The 8,217-nt window shown below is 31.8% G+C and overlaps 1 protein-coding gene across 3 annotated transcripts in view; it reads right to left on the reverse strand.

The window, feature by feature from the left end:
- LOC146998825 (uncharacterized) overlaps positions 1-7,963 on the reverse strand; it is a 215,673-nt gene extending 207,710 nt beyond the window's left edge. For 2 of the 3 annotated variants that reach the window (XR_015039745.1, XR_015039744.1), the window contains exon 1: positions 7,249-7,963. The gene's annotated coding sequence lies outside the window, so the exon portion shown is untranslated. Of the gene's footprint in view, positions 1-77; positions 798-7,248 lie in introns of those variants that run through there. The other variant, XR_015039746.1, reaches the window with a different exon arrangement.
- Between the last annotated feature and the right edge of the window lie 254 nt (positions 7,964-8,217).

The raw sequence follows: 8,217 nt of genomic DNA on the forward strand, positions 1-8,217 counted from the left end.
ATAAGGGCCTTTATATTTTATTTTCAAATATAAGGACTTATAAGCACTTATAAGGACCGCTATGAACCTTGGTTACATGCAAAAAAGCAAGTCTTAATAAAAATCGATATGCCAAATGTAAAGTTAATATGTTGGTTTTTTCGTGCAATACATGAACATATACATAAAATTTAAAAAAATAAGTCAGAGCAGAATATAATTTATTACTAAAAAAACTTTTATGTAATCAGTTGCAATTAAGTTTCTATTTAAATGAGAATATCTATTCATTTCATTTATGCGATCATAATGGATTTTCAATCGTAGTTTTGGAAGTACTTTAAAATTATGCAATGAAGATATTAATCGTAAATTCACAATTTCTTTAGAAACTGCACTGTTAAAAACATAAATATTTTGGAATTTTATAATACTGAAAGATATTCAAAGACAGATCTCAATTTTCCCAAGAAATTGCCAAGAAAAAGGGTCATTATTACAAAGCTCAATATTACATGATTTTTCTACTTCCATTAAGCTTTACATATTGTTTTCTGTGCTAACTTGAATTAAATACAAATTTATTTTCGTGCATCGTGTTTAACCAGTTAATTTTGAATTTTCACTTTCGTATGCTTAATATATTGTTTTCTCTGCTAACGTGAATTTATGTTACTTATTCTTTAATTACTTTGATTATATTCTTTAAATATCATGTTTACGCGGCTTACTTCCATGTGTTTTAATATCTCATAACCAACGCCCATCAACCATAGGTGAACTTGGCGAGTAAAACAGCAACGGCGCCAACGGGTTCTCTGTGGATGAAAATTCAGAATTTCTAAATCAATCAAACACATTCATGAAAACAAGCAATTTCAAAAGTCATTATAATAACAGTAGTCAAGAAAGCATAAAGTTACCAGCAAGAAATCTCTAACAAAGTTAAAGATCATCCATATAATCCAATTGCTATATTAATCAAAATAAATAAGAAATTCAGTACAAAGTCTGAAATCCAGACGTCCATTATCCGAAATGATCTAAAATCCGGACCTCAAAACCACCAACAACATTTTTCTCCTAAGTTTTACGCATGCACATTTGATTCCACCCCCCTCCGAGCATAATAAAACATCTGGAGTGTGCCAATTCTTAATTTCACTTTGACACTAAATGAAATACATTGTTATTGAAGAAACAAAACTTTTAGCATAAATATGTACGATCAGGATCAGTAACTTGGTTTCATTCCTGCGTATCCGCTTTATGGTACACATCTCAAACTGAAACATTCCACATAGATACATCATTGATCTGACGCCAACCTTGGGAATCATTATTTATTATACTTTCCTTTCATCACCGCATGTTTATCAAAACATGACAACTTCAGTAATGACTCATGTAGCGATGCCTAAACAATTTTTGGTACTTTTCCGTTTTGCCGGCGCAAGCGATAAAGTCGCCAATAATGGTACAATCGATGCCAAAAGGAATATTCTCGCTGGTAACCTTTTACGCCTCATTTTCAAAACAAGTCGCAGCTTTTTCTTATCAGATTGATTGGTTTTTTCAATACTGGCATATAATTACATAGAATTTTTATCAGATAGTTCAGTTTTATGTCTAAGGCCATTTTCAGTAGTTAAGTCAATTAGGATGCAATCACAGCTCTTACCCGAAGCCGAAAATATAGAAAAGGTAAAGTCAAGGGTTAAATTCATCAATTCTAATAAGGATACATTAGCGAAGTAAAGCACTGCAGTTTTACATAATTTCTAAGTAAGCTATTCGTACGAATTGAAATATTTCTTGCATTTAAACTTGTGTTCCAAATTAAGATTTAACTTGAAATTAATGTAGATAATTACTGAGAGCATTAGATTTTTGTAGAGTAGTTTACGTGAGATGAGATAGCTTGGGGTCACGTGATATAAACCGGCGAATTAGGATTTTGAACCATGAAAGCATAGTAAATTCTTAAATTAATGTCTTTTTACAAATTTATTGTCTTTATTTATCGGCTTTTTATAAAGTTTTAAGTGATATTAAAATGTTTATGCCTTCAAAAAATGAATTCTTAGAACTAAGATTTTTTTAATATTTTTTATGTGTATACTGTCTGTTGTCGCCAATAAAGTCTGCTTGGCGAGATTTGCGCCGGCGAAACGGAAAAGTACCCAATTTTTCTTGTTAGTAATTGAATAATAAAGGTGTATGGTAACCTTATATGTTGACATTACGCTTGGCGATGATTACAGATTTAAGTTAAATGTGCTAAAAAAATGTTTACGAGGAAACATTTACCAAACATTTCTTTCCATGTGATAAAAATAGATTTTGTTGATGATACTCATAGACTCAAAGATTAAATTTATGGCTATTTGAATTAAGAATAATTGATTTGTTATTCACATAAACCCAGAACCAGCACCAGGGCTCGTATGGCTGCAGAGACTCGGAGAATTTAGGACCCACAGAGACTGCATCAGGCGGTAAGATATCTAGCGCCGGCCTTCAATAAGGCTGAAATATATGTGGGAATTTATTTATTCAGAACTCTAATAAGCCTTAAGCACGTGAAAGAAATAGACATAAGTATGATAAATAACAAAACTAATATAATTCAGGCATAATTGTCTCAGTGCGTGATAGAAGCAAGATAAAATTTAACAGAACAACTTGTCGTTAGTCGCCAAGCTCATGATGCATAGCCAAATATGTACAGTGAAGGATAGCTAAATTTGATGATGATAGCCACTAATTTTAAAGGTTTTCGGATATAGCAAAACAAAGGCGAAATTTTCCAATTAACGGATTTTGTAAAGAAATGTGGACAAGCTGTAATAAATGAGGATGATATAAAAGAAGTTTTCATTGTGATGACAATCCTTCTCAATCATCAATCAATTAATGAATGGCGAAATCTGTAGTATAGTTCTAGATCCAGAAAATACGCTACTGATAGTGAAGAAAGTGACAGAGAAGTTACTGACAACGAGAAAATTTTGATTGACAAATTAATCGGAATTCTCGAAACAGCAGTTACAGGACTTCAACAATGTAACTAAGCAAAGGATTATGCCTGTCTACAGAATTAAAGAGAATGTATTAGCGCAACAAACGGAGCAACTTAAACAACTTGCATTGAGAGAAATGTTTAATAAGGCAAACAAATCAATATTAAGCTTCTTTTTTTTTTTTTTTTTTTTTTTTTTTTTTTTGTAAATTTTGATACCCTTTAGGTCATAAATACTTCATTATTTCACGAACTTTATCCATGTACACGTCGATCTATTTTCACTTAAAAAAAAAAAATCCCCGAATTTCACAAAAATAGCATTGTGCACTCTTTTAACTTTATCCATGTACACGTCGACCTATTTTCACTTAAAAAAAATCCCAGAATTGCACAAACTTGCATTGCACACTCCCTTTACTTTGTCCATGTACACATTGATATATTTACACTTAAAAAGTCAAAGGAGCACCAAATTCTACAATATAGGGGAAAAAAATGCAAAATCTCAATAAAATACATTTTAAACCAAAAAATAAAATAACATAGAAAAGAAAAAACATGTTATATATTTAAGCACTACCAAAAGCAAATATTCACTTACCATGATTTTCGAGTTCGCTTCGTACACCCCGAGCCACGTAAAAATCAAAATATCAATCATACTCAAATGACTTTTTTCAAACCAGGTACTCTTTCTGATCGAACACTTCACATAGTGACCATCTGAACTTTTCTTCCTACAAACCCATTCAAATCCATCTAAACGATTTTTACGTTCGACTAGACGCATATCCTTCCTACATACAAAACACTTATAATGGCTACTAAGTAAACCTACATTTACACACCAGTCAATTAAAGCTCTTTTCCCCTTTTGCTCCAAATTGTACAGAAACTTCAAATTAATCTTACTACATTCGGCCATTCTACTGTCTAAAGAATCAAACCAACACACACCACAAAACGCTTACAAAACATCCCATGATTCAAAATTTCCCAGAATCATGCACCTGATTATGTCACAATAGGATTTCCATAACATTCAACTACTCAGGCTACCATAAATGAAACAACAACTTGGTGATAAATCAAACAACAACTTCACCATAATACAAGGGGTACCTTAAAGTCTACTCTACCCCAATTTTTTTACTTGCTATTTTCAAGTTGGCAATTTTGAGAAACGTGCGGAGCAGTGGGTGATTCTGCACTCTCCCAGTTTGTCGCAAGGGCTCTTATAGGATTTTACCCAAATTTTAATTAACATAATCTAATATTTTAAAGTTGCAATTGCATAACATTATGGGAAGAAACGTATTCATGGAAAGGTTGTTTTACATTACGGAAAGCTTCTATCAATCTACAACTTTTATTTATTTTTAATTAAAACAAATTTTAAGACTATTTAACAGGAAGAAAGAAATAAAATAGAATGGAAATATCCCCATTATAAATAATCAATAAAGATCCTGAATTATTAAAAAAAAGTGTGGAAATCTTTCTCTTCCTAAATATTTAACATTACTGGATAAATAGTAGCATTTAGGCTGATTAGCATATTTCAGCTAAATATCCACTGTATCCTTAATTCTTACTCATCTATTACAATATAAATATACCTAAGTTTGAAAAATAATATTAGGTACTTTTCCGTTTTGCCGGCACAAACGATAAAGTCGCCAATAATGGTACAACTGATGCCAAACGGAATATCTTCGCAGGCAAACTTTTACCCTTCATTTTCAAAACAAGTCGCAGCCATTTCTTATCAGATTGATTGTTTCTTTCAATACTGACATACAATTACATAGAATTTTTACAAGATAGTTAAATTTTTTGCCCTAAGACCATTCGCGGTAATTAATTACGATGCAATCACACCACTCACCTGAACGCAAAGATATAGAAAAGGAAAATCAAGGGTTAAATTCATCAAATCTAATGAGAATGCACTAGCGAAGTAAAGCACTGCGGTTTTACATAATTTCTGAGTAAGCTATTCGTACGAATTAAAATAATTCTTGCATTTGAACTTGTATTCCATAAGATTTAACTTGAAATTAATGTAGATAATTACTGAGAGAATTATATTTTTGTAGCGTAGTTTACATGAGATAAGATCACTTGGGGTCACGTGATATGAACCGGCGAATCAGGATGAAAGCAAAGTAAATTCTTAAATTAATGTCTTTTTACAAATTTATTGTCTTTATTTATTGGTTTTTTACAAAATTTTAAACCATACTAAAATGCTTATGCCTTCAAAATAAAAAATTCTTAAAACTAACATTGGTTAAATTTTTTATGTGTATACTGTATGTTGCTGCCAATAAAGTCTGCTTGGCGAGATTTGCGCCGGCGAAATGGAAAAGTACCCAATATTATAATTAAATTGTCTTGGACTAAATATCTCACAAGATTAGTAAAGTTCTGCTTCAAGTAAGAGAAAAGCAGTTATGTAATTAATTGATAATACTGTATTATATTCTACAAGACATCTTTGTGTGTTTTCCAAGAGGTTTCACCTTTCAAATTCTGCCCTGCTTCAGAAAATATGTTATAGTGTCAAAAGCTGTTAAATACATGATTTTAGAAATTTTCAGAAAGATCATTTCAAAAATTTGGTTAATCTTTGGAACATGGTAACAGGTAGTTTGGTGACATTTTGGTAAGGTGATAAAGGTTACTAGCTAGGATTTTAGCAATAATCTGAGAAGTACACAGTTCGAATCACAGATTATTTTGTCTCAGAGAAATGAGAGATCATGAGACATGTCATGTGACATTTTCCGGAAAATTCCAAACAGGATTTTAGCTAATAAGCACTTAGAAACAATTTCGCTGCTAAAGTGCAGAATCGCCCACTTATTTGTTTGGTGCTTTTTACAAGAGTAAGAAGAATTGGATTTTTGTAATTTTTTTTTTTTTTTTTTTTTTTTTAATTTTTATTTTTTAAGTGAAAATAGGTCAATGTGTACATGGATAAAGTCATTTTTGTGTGCGCAATACCAAAGTGTGCACAATGCCATTTTTGTGCAATTCTGGGATTTTTTTTAAGTTATAATAGGTTGATGTGTACATAGATATCGTGTATATGCAATTCTTAAAAACGCAGCAAGCAGTGGGCGATTCTACACTTCCTCCCAATTTCGCACCTAATCTTCGTCATGATTAAGCACTTTTGTTCCATAAAAGTTCTAGCATAAGCGTAATTCGGCTAGCAGATTGTTGGAAAAAATTTTGAGTAAAAAAAAAAAAATAAAATAAAACATGGCTTTACTTCGTGAAAACAAAATGGCATCCAAAAAAAAAAAAACTAGCAGGTTGCTGTAGCAGGGATGGTCGCCAAAGTTTCCCCAAGTTACCATAATCCGAAGATTCACCAAAAATTTTACTAAAAAATTCCCTTTTTCTACTTGCAAACTAATAACAAATTTAAGAGTTTCTAGTTTATTTACAGTGTGAGCTCCATCTAAGGTATTTTGTGCATTATGGCATTTTGTCCCATTTTTAACGAGCATTTTAAGCTAAACATACAGTTCTGAAGAATAATGGTCAACTTAATATAACATGTGACATGACGAAAATATAGTCAGCCTATTTTTGAACTTATACTTAACATCTGGATTTATTGTAAAATGAAGACTAAGAAAACGCATAATTCAAGGAAACTAACATTTTATACTTTTAGTTTCGCACATTTAAATATTCTGGCACTTTTTTAGGAAACTACACATATTCGATTACATTTGGATATCAAACATTTTACTTTAATTGTATATTGAATTCCTACATACAAACAGATCACGAATATAAATATTTTCGCTCTAGCGTAGAACTGAGTGCCCCTTCGCTTCACGACAACTTTTTTAAATTTTGGCGATGAAACCTTACTTCTGGTTACCATGATAGTTTTAACTCTGTTTTAGCTTCCTGATTTTATTTAAATGAAAATAGATTGATGTGTACATGGGCAAATTTAAGGCAGTGCGCAATGCCTAGTTTGTGCAATTCTAGGATTTTTTTTTAAGTGAAAACAGATCAATGTGTTCATGGACACAGAGTCTGTACAATTCTTTGACTTCTTATTTTTGTTTTGTGTAGCGACCATCAAGAAATTGTACCTTCCTGGTGCCGATCTTGGCATCAAAAAAAGAATCGCCAAAAAACAAGGGGCACCCAATTGTAAACTTTTACCAATATTTTGTGTATTTGAAAAAATATATATATAAGTGAATACATACACAGCAAGCCTTTTGAAGCGTTCTTCTTCATCACCCGCATCAATATCCATTGAAGTCTCGGAACTTTTAAAAAGAAAAGCACACGGTAAATAACACATTTGTTCATTGGCGCAAACACAACCAGCGAATCAGCTTTACGTTTCAACGTTGCCAAATCGCGCAATTTTCGACAAAACTATGCTGCCAAAATTCATGTGCTTGCGTTTTTGGGAAATTTTCCCTGCTCTTTTTTCTTAAACGCACATATGTTAAAATAACTTTTCTATTAAAATTAATTTATAATAAAAAGATCTTGCCCCCCAGATGGTATAGTGTTTAGGAGCTACTCTAATTTTTCATTATTTAATTTCTTCAAATATAATGCAAGACTCTAACATTTGGTGGCAACAGTTTGAAAAGTAAAACGAACATTTATAATAGTGATTCAACGGGGAGATCAGAGATCATTATTCGTTAAGTAGTGTTCGACCCGAGGGCCTTTACCACTACATGTTTATCAATCCCCTAAGGACCTGTAAAAGTTCGTTAAATTCCATAAACTGGAAAAGTCGTATGCATTTGTAATAAAAGTGCAAAGTCTTCAGTTGCGAAGAAGTTGATCAGGGGTGACGCTGTAGCCTTGGCTACTAATGTTTAAAATTAATTTATGACTAGTAACAGCATGAATTATAAACAAATAGCTAAGTTATTGCATTTTATTTTCCAGCTATCGAAATGCGACGCTACGAGCAACGTTTTGAAACCAAAACCTAGCAATCATGAATCAGAACTAGAACTAGTTGCCATTCAGCATAAAGAAATTTAAATATAAATATGAATATTAACAAAATATTAAAGTTAATTTTATAAAATAATTAAACACATGAACAAATATATGAAATAAAAAATAATTATTTCTCATGCAATAACTGGGCCACTACACTACTCCCCCACCAGTAACTAAGTTACGTTACGAAGATGGAGAAATAG

Source organism: Stegodyphus dumicola, chromosome 2 (genome assembly GCF_044657685.1).
Source record: "Stegodyphus dumicola isolate Sdum_Otavi_A_Nest chromosome 2, ASM4465768v1".
NCBI lineage: Eukaryota > Metazoa > Arthropoda > Arachnida > Araneae > Eresidae > Stegodyphus > Stegodyphus dumicola.